Source organism: Heterocephalus glaber, unplaced genomic scaffold (assembly GCF_053883595.1).
Source record: "Heterocephalus glaber isolate CG9 unplaced genomic scaffold, H.glaber_assembly_v1.0 deba00001472, whole genome shotgun sequence".
Lineage (NCBI taxonomy): Eukaryota > Metazoa > Chordata > Mammalia > Rodentia > Bathyergidae > Heterocephalus > Heterocephalus glaber.
In genome coordinates this window covers 50257104-50277206 of record NW_028258315.1, presented here as the reverse complement: position 1 = coordinate 50277206, position 20103 = coordinate 50257104, and the positions used below count along the sequence as shown (strand labels likewise).

At 38.6% G+C, this 20103-nt stretch overlaps 1 protein-coding gene across 13 annotated transcripts in view; it reads left to right on the top strand.

Annotated features, from left to right (window-relative positions):
• Positions 1–20103, top strand: part of Foxp1 (forkhead box P1) — a 471410-nt gene that overhangs the window by 391248 nt on the left and 60059 nt on the right. The gene's annotated exons all lie outside the window — the stretch shown is intronic.

Here is a 20103-nt window from a genome sequence, read left to right as displayed (position 1 = left end):
TCAGCTTAGGAGCCTGGGCAGAAGTCTTGAAGTTTCTCATTGGATGTGTTGGATTTCAAGGCTTCCAGGCTGATTCCCTCTGCCAAGTGCTCACTCCATACAAGCTGAATTCCTTGGCTCTAAGCACCTTCCCAAGGAATGGTAGTGTCTGCTGTGGGCAATTTTGAATTGTGGTTTGAGAAAACATAGAACTTATGTTAGTCTACACTGCCCCGCTTAAAGGCGAGAAGCCCATCTTTTTTTTTTTTTGGTACCGGGGATCAAACTCAGGACCTTGCGCTTTCAAGGCAGGCGCTGGAACCACTGAGCTAAATCCCCGGCCCCTAGGAGCCCATCTTTTCCATCATGTGTCCCCAAAGCACATGGCCTTTTCTGTGTAGGCACTGAGAGAAGATCTGAAAGATGGAGAGGTGGAAGCGTGCATTGTATGTACACACGTGGCACCTACAGCATGGTTTCTCTGATCGTGAATACACCACAGCATTGTCTCATCCCCTGTATTCCCACTTGAAAGTTAGGACTTTGTATTTCTTAATTGCCCTGAGGTTCACATGAATGTTAGTTGAAGCTGAAGTTGGTTTAGAGATCTGGAATATGTCATGTTAGCGTGGAATTCTAGAAAATAAAGCTGTTGATTCATGTTATTGTATCTTAGCACCCTGAAGCATTAGTATTGCTGTTCAAATGTAGAATATATAATGCTCCTAAAATTGACAACTTTTCAGTTTACTATTTTTAAACTGTTTCTTATATTTCATATGCAGAGCTTCCACACACAGAAGAAACCTTAAAAGTAGTATGTGATAGTAAATCCCATTTCCATCAGGAAAAAGCAGATTTTGTGTTTTGTCTTTAAGTAGAAATTACTCGGTAAAAAAATTTATATATTTCAGTTAAGCAATTAAAAAATAATTTCATACAGTTCTCATATATTGAGCACTGAGCCCAATGGTTTAATTAGATAGGTGTCTTTATATCAGAAAAATATCTGAATGTACATACAGTCATGTTCCAAAGAATGTCTTGGTCAGTGGCAGATCACATATGCAGTGGTGGTCCCATAAGATTATAATGGAGCTGAAAAATTCCCATTACCTAGTGACACTGTAGCCATTGTGACATGATAGCACAGTATATTACTCATGTATTTGCAGTTATGCTGGGCTAACCCAGCCTGTGCAGCCAGTCATAAAAGAATAGCACATGCATTTATGTGCAGTACATAATACTCGATAATGATAATAAACAAACACGTTACTAGTTCATATACTTACTGTATTTTTTAATTGTTAGAGTGTACTCCTTATTTAAAAAATTGACTGTAAATAGTTGCTGTGTTAGGCTGGCCTCATCCATCCCATGTTTACCTCATCTCTTGATTGCATCATTTCTCTTGTACTTGATTTAATCTCATGCTGTCTTGTTCATCATATCCCTTGGAGTGAAGGCTGTACCACACATACACCCCCACCCCCACACATACTCTCTCCTTCCAGTAGCCTAGGTGTGTGTTAAGCTGAACCATCCAGTTCTGTGTAAGTACGTTCTGTGATGACCATATATCAACAAAGTTGCCTAGAGTCATATTTCTCAGGACATATCTCAGTTAAGAGACACATGACTGTATGTATACATATACAGATAGAAGCACATACTCACATACATATGTATTACATTTGAGCATAGAAACCATCAGAGATGAGGATAATATATGATTTAACAAAAATTTGCAACTCAATCCTTTAGGATTTTAAAAAATATTTATAGCAGACATTGAAGAATTTTAAAATTCTTTTTAAGCACTTTAAACGTACGGTTTAGAAGAATTTGAACAATAGCATGGTGGACAGTGTGGAGCTACTGGATGAAATGTGACTTCAGTCTCCAGTAGAGATAGATATGTATGCATGTCTGGAAGCCAATCTGAGCTTGCTCTTTGGAGTCCCTTGTGATATCTTCATTATTTTTTTTTCCAAAATAGAAAACCTGACATAGCTTTAAAGAAAGGTTCTGGGCTGTCATCCTTTGTTGTACTTGATTTTCCAGTCCAGAGGTTGGTGCTGTCCCTTTGCTGCTGAGTGATTGAATTACATCTTTATCCATAGGCAGAGTAGGAGGCCATCCACTGAGAAATGCCGACTGGTGCACTTAAGGTATTTGTTGGAATCTCATCAGCTGCTGTGGAGCCTGTGCACATTTCTTGTGACATAGAAAACTCTTCTTGTTTAGATGCACTGCATTCAGTTTCATTGTGAAAGGTTATATATCTGCAGTCAGGTGATTAGCAAAGAGGCTAGCAAGAGAAGAATAGCTGTTTTCGTATCTTAAGGCACATTTGGAAGTAAATGGATCTAGGGGACAGTCTAATTCCAGGAGACTTAAGTTTGTTTGGTTTTTTTTTAATGGTCCTTATTTGTCTGCACAAATGTTATGCTTAATCTTCATTATACTGCATGCCTAAATTAGACTATGGATCAGAAAAGAATTCAGATCCCAATGAGCCTTAATGTGGATGTAAAAACAGGCCAAATTCTCCAGTTGCACATGTGAAGAGAAAGCATCTATAAAATTATATGCTACTAAATCTCTTGATTTTTCTTGGTCCATATTATCTGGTAGTTTCCTAGATGTTCCTGGAGTGAAAGAAAATTCTAGTCAGCATGTTTCATTTTATTTTTCTTTGGTTTGGGTATAGGGAATTGAACCTAGGGCTTTGCACATACTAAGTACATTCTCTACCACTGAGCTACACCCTCAACCCCTGATCAGCACATCTTAACTGAATGAATCTATCAAGACAAAAGAAGTTAAAAATAATTAAGCAGTTTTAAGCTTATCATTCAGTTCATTCAAAAATCAGATGTTAGTTAGCTTTATGTGTGTGTATGCAAGAATTTAAAATGAATATTAAATGCCATTACCTTATGAGGTTTGATTTAATATTTCCTTATGTGATACCCAGTGTAAATAGTAGAAAACAGTAAAAGGAAGAAAAGAATAAAGAGAGAGAAGAAAAATGTTGTCACTACAAAAGTATGTTCTCGTGTACACTGAGCAGGATGTTCTTGTAACTGCCTTAGAGAAATTTTCTGCCTTCCTTAACAGGGTGTTTGTGACATGTGTCCTTGCCAGCTCTCCCTTGATTTCTGGGTATACTCTTCCCTGGATTCCCAGGGAGCAGTAACTGGACGAGCAGCTGGCCCTGCAACTCCTTGGATTAGCAGCTTTAAGGATTTTCCCTGAAAGGATCTGGGAATAGTCTAGGAGAAAATATGTTGGAAAAAGGTAGCATTGCCAGAGTTTTTGTTTGTTTTTAAAGTAGCGGTGTGTCTAATTCTCTCACTGGGTTGTAGATTTCCATTGCCATTTGGAAAACTGCATCTCTCCCACTCTCACCCCATGCATTTTGCAGCCCCTGTGAGCAGCCGCCACAGCAGCAGCTCTGGGGTTTGGTGAGCTGCAATCTGTTAAGGAGATAAATAATGTGCTTGGCACGACACTCCTACTCTTCTCTTTAATTTGTCTTACACAAGGAAAATTATAATTAAATCATTCAGGGTAAACCCTTGAGTGTAGAGAAGGGAAAAAACACACTTTGGTAAAGATTGCCAATAGAAAGCCACTTTCCTGTTGCGCAGGGTAGAGACATTTATCAATATTCAGCAGTGTTACGGTAGGAGCGGCCCATGTGATTTGTGAGGCGGATGCCAGCGCTCAAATCAAGGCTTGTTAAGATCCTGTCCCTGTGAAATCATGGACATTCAGCATGATTAGAATTCAGTACTGGTGCTGCACTACGTGCTTTGATTTTCTGCCGACAATTTAATAATGTTTATTGTGCTGATTATATATAAATTCATTGGTGCAATAAATATACCTCTGTTAGTGCCTCAGAGAAGTGTGGTAGGCATCAAATTCAGCAGGCAGAAGCTAAAAGGAGCTGTAAGAGGAAGTAGATATATTCAAATCTCTTACTCAAACTTTATTTCACAGGAACAAGGAGTCTTGACCTTTTAGGTAAATAGACAAAAGCTCTGGGATACCCCTAAATAGGAAGGTGTTGTCTTGTTTCCTAACTTTCTGTCTTGCTTTAAAAAAATTCCAAGTTTTGGTGTGAGTAAACAGAATCAACAGAATGTAAATGAAACATTTATTAAAATGCTAAATTTAGCAAGCCCTTTGAGCTTCTTGGACCAAAGCAGCTATGTAAATACAAATAGCAATTACTACTTAAGTAATTGCCTGAATTAAAATTCTAAATGTCATTTTATATCATGGTGCACTAGGGACATGGGGAGGGAACTCACATTTAATCAGTTCCTTCTCTGTGCCGAGGGCTGCTAGCCTCCTCTATATGGAGTGATGTCTCATTTTTAGCCACATAACCACTTGGGAAGTAGTATATATCAGGGTACCCATTTTGCAGATAAGGCAGTTGAGCTACAGAAATTAAATAAATAAATAACCTGGGGTCACAGAACTGATTAGTGGCATATCCAAGATCCAAATTCAGATCCGACTTTCAGTTTATAAAATAGGACTGAAAGTTTCTGTTCGGTTTACAAGTGAATAATACTAAATTATTATAAATTAAAGCCACTGTTCCTAAAAGAAGTTTTAAATTTAATTTAAATTCAGTTGAGTAAAACACTATTGACTTGACCTACTATCCACAAATCATTGCATTTAAAGGGAAATACCAGTTTCCTCTTATGGCGGGTAAATACGTATACGTACAGTATACTAGGCCCTTCATGAAGGCAATGGAAAGAGTCACAAATTCTAAATCATTGATGGTCTGAAATAGTTCATACAGAGCAAAAATGACCCTCCCATCCCCTGCCGCCACCACTGCAGGATTTGTACACAAGCAAATGCAAAGTAAGGCCTTCTTATTAGGTCCTGCCTCATACATCTGACCTTTCCTCGTTGAGCACATTTTACGCTCTTTATTCTACTTCAGCTGTCTTCTGTGGTCCAAATTACAAATAATTCTTTTTCTTCTGATCCTCCTCACCTTCTTTCCTTCAGTTCAATCATTATTAGATATTTATAACTTGAACATTTCTCCAGTTCATATCTCTTCTAAATATTTGTTCCAATGCTTTCTGAAGCACATGGTGAAAGAGGTTTCTATAAACTCTGCAAAGAATGTGGTTGTGCAGCCACTGCTTTCTTTGAGGCCATTCTATTGTTGTCAGAAACAGGTGACCCAAACCAGGACTTTTTCACTGTGAGGTCTGTCCTGCCGTTAGTCAGTCCTTCTTTCCTTCTCATTCCTGTTTATGGACATAGCCCTGTATATTCCAGTTGTCTGCATTCTCTGCAGTCTACAGTTGGCAGCTCCCTCCATAGAACTCCTAAGTTTTTGCTTGGCTAGTTTACTTTTGAACACTTGCATTTGATACACAGTGTCTGGTTTTGATTTCTGTCCTCTTGACATATTGCCATGTATCTGACTATATAACAATAATATTTGTGTTTATGGGCCCTGATATTTTTAAAAAACAAGGAACTTTGAGATGTGGACATGCTTGGTATTTTAATTCTTTTTTTCTTTAACAAAATTCTATATTGATGAATAAATGTTAGTGTTCTTGGTTTATTGATAAAATTTAAGAAGTTTGTTTTCAGGACCGTTCTAGATACGCAAACCCTTTTGACTATCCTCAAAGTGATATTTAGGCCTGCAGAGCCTCAAACTTCAGCAGCAAATTCTAGTTCCTGTTATTCTGAACCAATTTTCCTTATTTCAATTTTCTTGTTTGTCAAAAACCAAATAGTAATTTGTTTTATATTTCTTTTGATTTGAATCACTGAGAAAACTAGCTATCTGAGATCCTTTTTTCATTAGGACATTTTGAAGAACATGAAGTCTAATTATCCCAGGTTGTCTTGAAGATTTTTACCACACATCCTACCAGTACCTGTTGAGGCATTTAAATGATCTCTAAAAGAGATTAGCACACCATGACTCAGTAGCCAAATCTGGCCCACTGCTTACTTTTGTAAATAAAGTTTTATTGGGACACAGGTGTGTACATGATTGATACATTGTGACTACTTTTACAGTGCAATGGCAAGCTGGAGTAGTGGCAGCAGAAGTCATATGGTCTGTAAAAACAAAAGTATTTACCCCCTGGCCATATTTTGGACAAATTTTGCTGATTCCTTTCTTTTCTTTCTTTTCTTTTTTCTTTTGGTAGTACTGGAGGTTGGGGATTGAATGTAGGGCCTTTTGCGGTGAGCTACATCCTCAGCCCTTTTTATTTTTTTACTCTAAGACAAGTTCTTGCTAAGTTGATAAATTGTACAAGTGGGCTTCAACTTGAAATCCTTCTGCCTCAGCCTCTCAGAGTGCTGAATTACAGTGTGTGGCACCACACCTTGCTAGCTGGCTCCTGACCTTAATCCTCAGACCACTGTTTCTCAAATTTCCCAATGGTATTGTTGGTGGGTGTTTATTAAATGTGCTGCCTCCGAGGCTTCTCAAATTAATACTTGGATTTCTTTGGTCCTAGATAGTGTATGGGAAGTTGTATTTGTCATACACACCCTAGGTTCTTGCTACCCAAAGGCTGTAGAGCAGCAGGTTTGCCATGACATGATGTAGATGCTTGTGAGAAACTCCAGGTCTCAGGCCCCACCCAGACTTAACTGAATTAGATTGGTAAGAAAATGCCCAGGGGGGTTGGTTTACACATTCAAGCTTAAATAAGGCAGCAAACATATTCAGTTCACCTGGATTGTGACATTGTTGGAAAGAATCAAACCCCCCTCCCCCATTTTGATTAACCTCTCAGACACAGTCCACAAAAGAAGTGGCTTGCCATGCTCATGGAAGCCTTAAGTAGAAGTAGCACTGGCAAAAGGACTAGCCCCCTGACTCCCTGTCCTCGAGCTAATATAATACTTGACTTAGGGTTTGTTCCTTGGTTTAGTGACAGGCAGGTGGGATAACCTCTTTAAGGTTATTTTTTCCTCTGGGAAATCAGAAACTGGCATATGGTGATGATGATAAGCTGCTGACATTTATGTAACAAATACTTTGTGTGAGACCCAACATACAAAGAACTTGACATAGGGTTTGAAACTTATTTTCCCATTTCATCCCCGTAAGAATCCTATAGCTTATTGTCTCCTTTATACAAATGGTACAGCTGAGGCCCAGAAAGATTTTGTACCTTGCAGAAGTCACACTGATAGCTACTAACTGTGTGAGGACTAGATCCAAATGTCTTCCTGATCTTCAGGCACTTAGGTGGTTGTCATATTTTTGTAGTCCCCTAGTTGAGGGGCCACTGCTCATCAGGACCGTGTTGGCTCCAGTCTAAAACTGACTAGAATCTCTGGTGGGTAAATGGGTAAAGCTCAGGGATCAAAACCAGGCCATATCCTCCAGCGGTTGTAGCCTACTACAAGACCTGTCTGTTCAGCCATAATTGGGACAAAGCCCCAGGAAATTCGCTGTTGCTACTTCTTTCTTTTCCCTTACCATTCTGTGAGGAGGAATGTCTGGAGGCTAGACCTGGGAAAGGAGGAGTCATGGAGAATGTGAAAAGGAAGCTGAGCATGTCTTGTCAGGTATGGGGGCAAGAAGTGGTCATGGTGAACTGTAGAGGCCTAAAATATAGGTGGCAACATCTCCCATCTCTTGTCTATCTTCAGAGAAGTAACCTATTTAGGGCAAATAATGCTCTTTTTCGTGTCAAGTAGAAGCACCTAGACCCTAATTGACATTTTGTACCCCAATATGCTGTTAGGTGTTTGGCAGCCACCATAATCTGAACAACTGTGGTCTGTCGTGCCATTGATTATAAGCAGTTGCATAAGGAAGAGGAAGGAGTCTCTCAGGGAAGTGTGACATGGTACCATGTCACTACCTGTCATTCATGCAGGCAGGTAGGGCAAGGGGAGAAAAATCTTTAAAATATTGCCATGCCATAAGGGAAAGGTTTATGAGTTTTCTTGACTGTTCGTTTTGTGGGGTGATTAAAAGAAAAAAACAGCCATTATTCGCTAACAGCTGTTGTAGCTTACTTCAATAAAGTGCTTTTTACCATAACTGCATCATTAGACTCTATAAATCTTTTCCTGTTTATTGTGCTTAAATGATAAATGCTTTCTAATAAAATGACATCATTGGTCTGAAGAATCATTTCATTTTGTCTCCTAAATTTGGTTAATTTTTTTTTTCATTTTTTTCCCCCTGGGATGGTCTGTAACGTGATGGCAAACCTATGGCTCATGTGTTGTTTTAAGACAAAAGATGTTATTGTATGAGTTGTTTTTTCTAAACTAAATCCTCAGTATTCACGTTTAATGGCAGTAATGGCACTCTGCAGAAAGTAGTGGGTTGGGGTTGCGTTTGGGCACTCCTCTGTAAAAGATTCACCATCACTGGTCTGTAATATGAATCCTCACAATAGGCTGTTTCATGTTGTTCACGCCCTTTTTATTTGATCTTGGAGGCATTCTTTTCTGATGAGCTACTGCTTCTCATGGTTTTCTACCAGTCCCCTTGATGGCACCTTGCCATTTTGTAGGTTTTTGCATGTGGGTGGAAGGGCTTTGGATCCCTCCCCAAAACATGCATTATGATTTATTGTAAAGCAAGAGTGTGAAGGAAAGCATTAACGTCCAAGGAAGGGTGAGAAACAGCCTTTGGGGAACTCTTGGCATTGCTTGTTGTACTGGGTTTCACTCTTTTATCGTCATAAAAGGTTCCTGTTAAAATGTACACCTTTACTAGTTGGATCAGATGAATAGAAATTTTCTTTGGTGGATATTAGAGGCATCCAGAAGTAGGAAAGGAAGCCAGGAGTCTCCATCCCAAAGACCATGTAGTTTGGAAAGATCCTAGTTTTACTCTGTTTTTGTGTAAATGACAACTAAAAGTCCCATGTTCTTAAGCCAGTAAGGGGGCCAAATGGGGAAAGACCAATGCTGAAGACTTAAATGAATGTCGTGTTGCTGTTTTCCAAGATTTCCCAAGATGCTTTTTTGCAGCACACTTTCATCCTGTTCTTTCTTGCACTGTTTTTTGCACAGGTCTTACCCTCTGGCCTGGCTCTGTAGGTCTTTCCAAGAGAGCTAGTGCTCTGCTGCCTGGCTCCTAGGGTAATGCAAATGAGTGCATTACATATGTACAGCATTCCTAAAGTTCTTTATTCCACCCTCTTTTGTAATCAGTAAAGCCCTAAGTATATTATAAAGTATATTCTCGTCATTAAAACAATAGTGGGAGCTCACAAAGGGAAATTGTTAATATGTGTTCCAGCTTGTCACTTCTGCCCGTGTGAATAAAGTAGATAACCGTTCCTTTGGGAAACTATTTTGGGAATTGAGCAACAGATATGCTAGCCAGAGAATTCTCTGAACTGTAATTTTCCTTTTTGTGTGTACTCAAAAATAACATCCTGATGGGCTCCTGGGTGCCACCACACATACACAGCACAATTGCCACAGCCCAGGTGGTGTTAATATGGGACAATCCCCTAGGCACATGTCGCCAAGAGTTGTACAGCTTGTTCAGTCTCTTCATCCATATGGCAATCTGCCCCATTCACAGAAAGGAGCTGGGACTGTGGAGGGTGAGGACTGTGGTCAGTGTAGTGTGGAATCTGTTTTTCCTCATGGCCACCTCCTTGTACAGTGTGTTTCCTTGTAGATCTGAGTTGCAACATGCACACACTGATCTAAGAAGAAATGTGATCATATAGCATTGCTGGTTTCTTTCTGTCCCTCCTTTAGTCTTAGAAGCACGTAGTTAACCCAGTGGGTATAATTCTGGCACATTAAGTATATAGGTTTATAGAAAGTCAGTTAAAAACACACATATACACGGACCTTTCCAGGCAATTCAAGGGATAACTCAGCTTGAAGGCTGCATGCTGGTCCTAGAACTCTTCTATTAACTGTTTTTTTGTTGTTGGCAGTGGGAGTGTGTGTGTCTGTCTGTGTGCCTGGCTCTCTGCGCCTCCCAGCCCGTCTCCCTTTTCTTTCTTTTTTTTTTTAATTTTTCACTTTCAGTTGTGAAAGTATTTTCATTGTTCTTTATGGATTGTAAGGCTAATTTTTTTTTAGTCCTAAAATGAAAAAAGGGAAATGGGAAACAGAATCATTTTAGCCTCAGAAATCTACATGTAAGACATTCCATGGAGGTGTTAGAAGTACAAAGGGATGGCCAGGGATTTAGCTCAGTGGTTCAGCCACCTGCCTCTCAAGTGCAAGGTCCTGAGTTCGATCCCTAGTAGCCCCCACCCACCCCAGTGAGTAAGGTGGAAAGTAGGGACATCTTAAAAGGAACTTTGGAGGATTTATAGGCTGGGGCTTCTCCATTTATACACTGTACCCAAATGTTGTTCTGCTTTTGTGTAACTATTTGTGTTCTTGTTTGGTAAACAAACAGACCCCATAGTAACTGTGGCTGATGACATTTATACTACCTGCTCTCCTAAACAAATAGACATACTTTTATGACCTTCACATTTCATTCCTTTTATAGTCTTCAAGGAAATTAGTCTATTGGCAGGCAGATCTATCTTTCTTTTTCTTCTTTATTTCTCTCTCTCTTTCTCTGTCTTTTTTAGAAAATACTTCAATTACTTTGAAAGATCTTTTGTTTAGTGTTTTACATTTTGACCATGAATGTTGAAAGAGTTTGGTGCAATATAATGGCAAGAAGAAAGAGAGACTTAAAGTGTTTGTGTTGTGGTATTTGCTTTCAAGGGGTCATTTTCTAACCAGTGGAATTCAGATGATTCTATATTCCAAAAGGGTAATACTCCACCGACCTTATAACCATTGATTTAAGAAGTAGACAGGCAACTATGGTTATGTTGCTACTTTGGTATCTATTAATGGAAACATTCTGATACATATGAGCCCCTATATCAACTCACATTTTTCCATATGAATCATATTTACGACAAGAACAAGATGTCTTGTGTTAAAGATCAGTGTGAGAAATAAATGGCAGTTTACTTTAATTAGAAAAAAATTGACACCAAGAGCTGGAATAATCCAGTGGCGTTTGAATAAATTAGACAATGGTGCAGACAGAAATAAAAAGAAACTGAATAAGGATAAATGGGAACTTATTCTGAGTTTACACAAAAATGTATTCCTAGGTAGAACAGAAGTCCGGGAAAGAGCTTCTATGTCTCTATTCAACAAAGCATGCCAAGCATTAACCGCATATTGTTGTTGTAGGCTCTGAGTGTTACAGTTGTAAGCCTCCCAGACCAAGTCTGTGGAAGAGAAGGACAGCCAAACGCAAAATTATGCAATGGGAGTTAAGTTCTAGAGTGGAAAAAAAGGCAGTGAAAGAGCTGTTACTGTGTGGGTCTAAGGTTACTGTTTGGGCAGGTTGGTCTGGCAAAGCCTCTTGGTGACCCTTGAACAGACATGAACAGGAAAGAAAATAGCCCTCCTGGCTAAGGGCACAACAGAAGCAAAAGCCCTGGGGCAGAGGGGCAGAGGCAACATTAGAACATGTTTTGTTGCTGCTTGACCCATTCTTTATTTAGTATGAGGGTGGCTGAGTTGTGTAGCTGTGCTGTGAAATGCAGTCCAGCTACTTATTTGGTTTGGGTGTGCCTCATAGTTTGAACCATGAGGATTAAATGAGTTAATATGTTTCAGTTGCTGGGACTTAGTAGATACTCATTTTTATTGTTAATTATTAGGAAATATATTTAATAACAAATCAAGACACATTTATTCTAACTGTTCAGTTTCTGGGAATTAAAGATGACTTCTTCCCACCAAGGAAACTCAGAATATAGCCAAAGGGGAGAAATACAAACAGGTACCTTGCAATGGAGAGTAATAATTGCAGTGATTGTGTGTAGCTAAATAGGATTCAATATACAACTTGTTTAAAATAACCTCTAGTGGCATATTATAGTGGATCTCTCCCTCTCTCCCTTTCTCTCTCTCTCTCTCTCTCTCTCACACACACACACACACACACACACACACACACACACTCTTCATGTGAAATTCTTTAACATGCTGAGCTCCATGAAGGAAAAGTGTTATTTCCCCAGTCTATGTACTCCACCATCCAGCATAACTATTGGTAGGTGTCTCATTTCACTGCATAGGCTAAATGAAATGTTCAGAAGAAAGTGATACATCAGTGAATGAGAACTCACTGTGAGTTCTTTATCCCCATGTGTGTAAGAGTTCCTGATAGCCTTTGTCACTACCCATGCATGCTTCAAACAAGGAGAGAATAGTTATGTTCCTGGTAAGAGTGTATCTCAGTCATAAACTTGCATCAGAATGGCCTAGAGGACTGGCTGGAGTACAAGTTGCTGGGTCCTGCCTTTAGTGTTTCCAGTTCAGTAAGCCAGGGTCAAGTCCATGAACATGTGTCTTCAGCAAGTTCCATGGGACTTTGAGAACCAACTGCTGTTCTTAAATTAGGGCATTCATCCCCTTCTAAAGTCTAAAGGGACAGAAAGGTGATCCAAATTATGATTGATTAGGGAAATCTAGATTTCAATCCCAAGAGTTGTCATTTTAAAAAATTTTCTGAAAACTATAGCCTAATGCAAACTATGTCCACATTGGCCTTTAAGTCATGTGTAAGTTCTCTGGTTTTGTCTTTCTAACTTTTTTTCTTTTAATTTTTTCTTTTTTGTGTGTATGCTTTGATTTTCTGCTCTCATTCTGTTCATTTCAGCAGCTGGGCTCTTGCTAATACAGAGGTCCAGATCAAATAGTGTAGCACTTCATGTTCTGGTCATCTGCTCAGTTACTGTTCTCTGCCCAGCGGGAGAATTGCACAGAGTTCAGAACCTGATCAGTCACAATTGATGACAGTGATGTCCAAACATATTTGATTGTTCACCCCCATCAGTACAAAAAGTTTGAAAAATGCATCCCTACTATTTTTTAATATATGGTTGTTCTAAAGAAATTCAAGGCAAAGAGGGGTGAGAAATATGTATACATATATATGCATATTATTAACACGTTCATATAGAAATTTTAATGTTATTGTGGATTGTATGTATCCCAGCTTGAAGGCTGTGACCTAGGAACCCAGTAGGGTACATACGGTACATATGACAAAATAGGTGTCCTTGAAAACCTGCTGAATTGAAGCTAAGAAAGAGTTTAACCCAGAAGATATTAATGAAGCACCTTGTGTTACAGAGAATCAAAAATAATAACACAAAGTAGGGAATGATTCTAAAGGAAATGTGAAAGCCCAATGGTTCTGAGCCAGTGGCTTTGTCTCTTTAGCTCACTTATCCCTTCATCTTCTGTTTTCTTATCTGGCCCTTGTACATGATTCTTTTGCTTCAGGAGGATGATGTAACTCTTGAAAGTCTTGCGTTGATTTACATAGAGTATTGTGGAGGTGGGGGATGAAATTAGGATTAATATTGGAAATTTTATTTACACTGTTCAATTTCTGTAGGTATTGTTTGTTCCTTAACATAAGGACAAGGTTCCACATAGAACTTGTGACTCAACAGTGCAAACACACTTGCGTGGACATAATGAGAATGCCTGGCTAATGGTGTTATAGTGGTGCCTCTGTCTGTATTGACACAGTTGCTTACACCACTCTTTGGAAAGCATTCTGTTTTCTTAGTGAGATGCTAGTGTCGATGCTGCAGTGGTAAACTTTTAGTTACCAACTCAGAATAGCCCTTGCTGGTATCCAGAACAAAAGCTGGAGCTGTGCTGCTTCTTACCCTTTTCCTGTATTTATTCCTTCACTCATCACCTTGCAAACGTAGGCACTCTGCCTTTGTCATCACCTGTACTGTGTGGGCGATTGCATTGTGTTCTGAATGCAGCAACCAGCTTCAGGGTCTCTAGCTCCAATTGTCTGCTTTATTGTCCTACTCACTCACATTCTCCTAGCTTCTGAGAATTAAGATGACGTATTTGGCCCAGTATAGCTGGGAAAGGAGATGGGGCACATAGGAGATATGGTTGGTGATGAAAGTAACTGCCTACTATTTATCATGCTGTCCAGCGTTAGGGTCTCACCATTGGTAAAGTCACCTGGACAGCCTACACATGGGACGCACCTAGATCCTGAATAACAAGTTCTGAATTGCATTATGCTATGCTGTTGGGACCTTTGCGGGTCTTTGCCCCAGAAGTCTAGGATGACCTGGAGGCTCTTCTCCATTGAAAAGTCAAATGAAAGTGTCTCTTCAGACTTGCTGCTGGATCTATGTCAATGTAGAGAGTTCATCTAGCTACAGGCTGGATCTCCTGGAGGTGTATGTTTCCCAAACTTAAGTCATTTGAAGAGATATCCCATTGCCATAGGTTTACCATTTATGCTTTTATGATTATTTGTGGAACTTCTTTAAAGCAAGTCACTTTTTAGTTAATATAGAATCAGTCTCATCCTACAGAATGACATCTGAAAAATCAGAGGTTGACTATGCCAAATATATTTTTACCTGATACAAATTAAATCTGTAAGTCTTTAAAAATATGCATTCTTGCCCCATTTAACATCCTGCAGATTACCTGTGTGTGTGTGTGTGTGTGCACATCACATGTTGGGATATTTTGATAGGATTCCAACATTTTGCAGAGGGAAAGGACCTTGACTGAGCACATACTCTGTTGAGTGGATCAAACTGTTTTCATGGAAAATCAAAGACAATCACTTCCCTTCCTAAAACATGGATTCACAACTCTACCTTTCTGCATATGCATCCTCTATTTCCAGGCCCAAAGATGGGACACAGGCTCAGAGCATACCTACAGCAGACCTAGAGTTTTGAGACTGTGAAGTTGTCAGATATTCCCAAACCCACTGATTCAACTCTTTACTCTAGAATATTCCTAATTGTTTTAATATCTGGCAAACATTTTTCACTGGTCAAATTACCCAACAGTTCACTGGTAATGTAAATTTGGTAAACATAAAATGACCTTTCCCCTGTTCTAACTTATTTCAGCTTTTCCTGGTTTGTTACATATTTTCTTAAAACCAAACCCGAGCCATGTGTGTATAATTTGTAGTACTGGGGGTTAAAACCTGGGCCTTTGTATTGAGCTGCATCCCCAGCACTTAGGGTTTAGGGTTTTTATTTTTTATTTTTAGACAGGGTCTTGCCAAGTTGCCCAGGCTGAGCTTAAAATTTGTGACACCCTTGCCTCTGCCTCCTAGAGTGCTGGGGTTTCAGGCATGTAAACCACCATGCCTATCTTTGTATATAATTCTTTTCCTGTGGTATTCTTTTTTAAAATTATTTTTATTGGTACACTTTTTTTTTTTTCCGGGGATCAAACTCAGGACCTTGCGCAAGCAAGGCAGGTGATGCACCACTGAGTGAAATCCCTGGCCTGGTACACTTTTGATAGACATAATGATCACATTCATCATAGGGAATTTGTACCTATACATATTATATTTTGATTCTTCCTTTTTTGCCCATCCCCCCTTCCTTCGACCTTTCTTATTATTTATAAAAACTTTGTTTCCATTTTTCCTTCTATTCTTTTTTCCTTTTCCCTTCCTTCCTTCCTCCTCCCCTCCTTTATTTGATCATTTTCTCCCTACTCCCAATATCTATATCTATAATTATTAAATGACATCGGTCCTGCATATATTTTTATGAGGTTGTAGTTCTTACCCCCTCCACCTTGCTTTGAAACCAATCCACAGTTCATTAAAAGTATACTTCACCAGTGCATCTTCAAGTACAATCATAATTTCTAAGGCAGATAAAGATGAGGAATTTCCCAGGATCTTTCAGCATGTATAGTCTAGGGCCCCACCCGGGAATTAATGAATCAGAATCTGCATGTTAGAATGGTCTCCAGGCAGTTTATACTCATAATCAGGTTTGAGAAGCACTATTGTAGGAACAGCAGTGGGCAGGGAAGGTTGTATGTCCGTAGCTCTAGCTTGGTTCTTATAGACCCATCAATATTCTTTGAGTCCTTCTCTTGCCATCCTCAGTTTCTAGCATATCTGCATCTACTTACTACTATTATTTACTTAGTATTTCTTTAAATACACTAACTTAGATTTCATAAGAAGTTACTATTGAGCAACCATGACTGGTCAAAATTTTTCCAGTATGCATGTGAATGAATCCATAACTAATACATTGAGGGAATTCATATACCACTCAAACTCATCCAGCCCACCAAGGAGTGGCCTCTGTCCTGAGGACCATTAAAGAAAGGCTGCCCTGCATTTCTTTCAGGATAATTTACAATTCAAGAAAGAAAGGGGGAAAACACCCTGGACAGAAATGGTATTGTATTTCAGATGTAAAGTTAGTTAAGGTAGTCCTCACATCTCAAGGCACAATATTGAGAGCAGGTAATAACAATAATCTTCATCATTGTTTAAAAGCACAAATCTGGCACATAATAGACTAATTCACAGTCACTCCAATTGCAAGTTTTACTCATGAATATCATATCACAAGGGAATGTGAAATCCTCTAATTAAACATGATTTGAAAAGCAGCAGAAAATTGAGATGATGAGCATTCTGGGGAAGGAGAGTCAAGGATTCCCTGCATGAGAGAGAAAGAGAGAAAAGTGTGTGTGTTTGTTACAGTTTGTAGAGGACTCCATCTTTATTCATGGTAGGTACGCCCATTAATGGCCTTTAATAAAACACCCTTCTCTTTGTGGTAGGATTATAGAACCCATTGTCAGCTTACTTTGGGAAGCCTGATTAATAAACACATAGGGTTTTTTTTTTCCCTGCAGTGAATGAAAAGCAGAAACTAAGGCATTGTGCAAGAAATGGGATGTCTCTTTGTCTCCCAGTTCTTTGGAGCAAAATAAGCACCCCTTCTATTCTAGAAGTGTTTCCTGTGACTGCTAAGGAGAGAGGTCATTTTCCCAGCATGTTCCCAACATCTCATTTGATCTTTCCTCTTGATGCTACAGTATCAGAGTTGGTGTTTTATGTCTTCAAGAGGCTATGATTGAACTTGCAGCTGACTTTGAGGAGTTAGAAAGATAGTATGAAGTAGTCACAAGAAGGAACTCTGAAATGAAATGGAAAATCATGCTAGTAATTTAAGGACTCATCTGTTTTAAAGTTGTGACTCTACACTTATTCTATTTATAAGGTCATTTGTGATCAGGTTCCAGGGCTGTCTGATCCAGTTGGTATCATTTTATGTGGCTGAGCATGTTTCATTCACGATGATTTACTGTACATTTCATACATGTTGGGTATCACTTAGTTTTTGAAAATGTAGTTTTAAAACTGAAATCTGATTATATTTTCAGATACAGTTTTACAATTGGAATGTTCTCAAGTCAAATTTATATTCCCATATACAAACCTACAAAATCCCTAGTATGAAACTTATAGTCTCATTGAATGTAGGACATGGTAGCAAAGTAGCAGGCAGGGAAATATGAACTAACAAGTAGAAAGAGAAAAAAGAAAACATAGGATTATTCTTGATAAGTAGTCATTAAAGAATTAAATGAGTAAATGAAAAAGCTTTAAAATAATAGCGGCTTTTACTGACATTTGCCCACGTTATGATCGTGGTTTAGTGTAAGACACTTTTTATTACTGTAATGGTTGTGAAACTTGAAATCAAGAGAACGCCTTCTGGAAACTTGAGGCATCCAGTTTAATTAATGTTTTGGCTGGGAATGAGCAGTCTGTCTCTGTCCAGACAAAATCAAGAGGCTGTGACGGACTTGAGAGGGGAAGGTTCTGCAGCTTACAGTGTTATTGGGTGATATAAAGCAGCATGTGCATATGGGCACGAGAACAACAGTCTGGAGAGATAACAAACAGCAGTAGAGAAACAGAGGTGGTTTTTACCAGAGCGATCTTCATCCTTAGTATCCTGAGCGTTTACCACAGGGTCAGAGTTCCATAAATGTTACCTGGTTGGATGAAAGTCCTAAATGGTGGGAATGAAAATAGTCGTCAATGGGAAAGGGGGTGAGCCAGTACAGCTTCTAAGTCAAAGGAGGTGGGATATGATTTAGTCATACTTTGTGGTGCATTTGCCCTTCGTTGGAGAATGCGTTTGAGGAGAACAGCAGCCAGCAGCAGTGAGGACACCATTCCTCCTTACTGGAAGGCATAGATCTCATGAATTCCTTTAACTCTTACTCGTTAAGCACCTGCTTGTGTTCACTTTTCATTAACCAGATATGCCATTTCTGCCTGTCTCGGCTGCATATCCTTGGCAGAAGCTTGGGGGAGGCTTTACCACTGGGAGGAGCTCTTGTGTGGTTCCCTTCAGTTTTCAACTGAGAAAATGGAGGGCAGAGCAGTTGAATGACTTGCAGGGTTCCTGATTATTAGCACTGCTGCTGCCTATGTAGAAAGAGTACTGTCCTTCACCTGAAGGTAGTTGTACTCCATTGCTGTGGTAAGCAGAAAACTCTACACAATATATTGAGATTTTTTTTTCAACACACAGAGGATCAATAGAATCTAGGAAACAGTTGTCCCTGACACTCATTCTTTAAAAAGTTTAGCTACTAAGGTTTTATTTATACTAAAAATTTATCTGTCCTCTCCCATCAGACCTTAAAAGTTATTTTATAGTTTAATGTAATTTTTTAAATCTTTTCAGAATGATAAACATTATGTGGGGGCAAAATCTAGAGGAAATGAGATTTTTTAAAAATGTTCTAACATGGCATTTATGTTAAAATTGATTTTTAACCAAGTTACCACGCTATTCATTGAGTATAGAGTAGTTTGTTCATCAAATGGTAATGGAACAACATTCAAATTAATAAAATTGGACCCTTACCTGACATAATATACTGAAATCAACCCAGCAAGTAACAGAAGCCTAAATGTGAGAGATAAAACTAAAAATCTTAGGAAAAAGTGTAGGAATATATCTTCATTACCTTGGATTAGGCAGGTTTTTTCAGATGTGACATAAAAGCACAAGAAACCAAAGAAAAATAGATAGACTTCATCAAAATTAAAAACTTTTGTACTTTAAAGCACATCATCAAGAAAGTGAAAAATGACCCACAAAATGGAAGTGAATATTTATACAGTAAATCATATATCTGATAAGTTATATCCAGAAAAATTATATGTATATATATTCATTCTTGAAACTCAACAATAAAAAGCTCAATTTAAAAATAAGCAAAATATTTGAAAAGGATGTTTCTCTACAGAAAATGTACAAATGGCTAATAAGCGTATGAAAATACATTTAACATTGTTAATTATTAGGGAAATGTAAATTGAAAGGACAGTGAGGTACTACTTCCTAGCCATGAAGATGACTAAATTAAATGCTGATAACAACAAGTGTAGGCAAAGATATGGAGAAAGTAGAATCTTGAAGACAGTAGGAGTCAAAATATAAAATGATGCAATTACTTTCGAAAGTAGTCTGAGAATTCCTCAAACTATTCACTATAGAATTATCACATGACCCAACAATTCTACTTCTAAATAGTCCTGGAAGAATTAAAAATGTACTCAAACATGTACATTACATACACATTCATAGCAGCACTATTAACAGTAGTCAAAATATGGCCACAACCCAGATGTCCATCAGCAGGGATAAACAAAATGTGCTGTGTATGTATAACACAATAGTATTCAGCCACAAAAAAGAATAGAGTGCTGGGGATTTAGCTCAGTGGTGCTGCCACCTGCCTCTCAAGCACAAGGTCCTGAGTTCGATCTCTGGTAAGAGAAAAAGAAAAAAGAATAGAGTACTAACACATATTACAGTATGGATAAATGAACCTCCAAAACATTATGCTAAGTGAAAGAAGCCAACACAAAAGAAAATACATTGGCTGATTCCCTTTAGATGGTGTATCAGGAATAGGCCAATCTCTGGAGACAGAGTATAGATTAGTGAGTGGCAGGAGCTAGATGTTGGGAAGAAATGGGGCGTAACTGCTAATGGGCTCAAAATTTCTTTTCAGGGAGATAAAAGTGTTCTCAGATTGTGGCAATGGTTACACAACTCTATGATATTCAAACCATTGAATTATAAATCACATGTGTATTTACTGTCTGATACATGAAGTATAATTCAGTGGAACTTAAATATATATTCCACAATTTTGAGTGATTGGAGAATGACCAATAGAGTCTCCCTTAATTTATTTAAT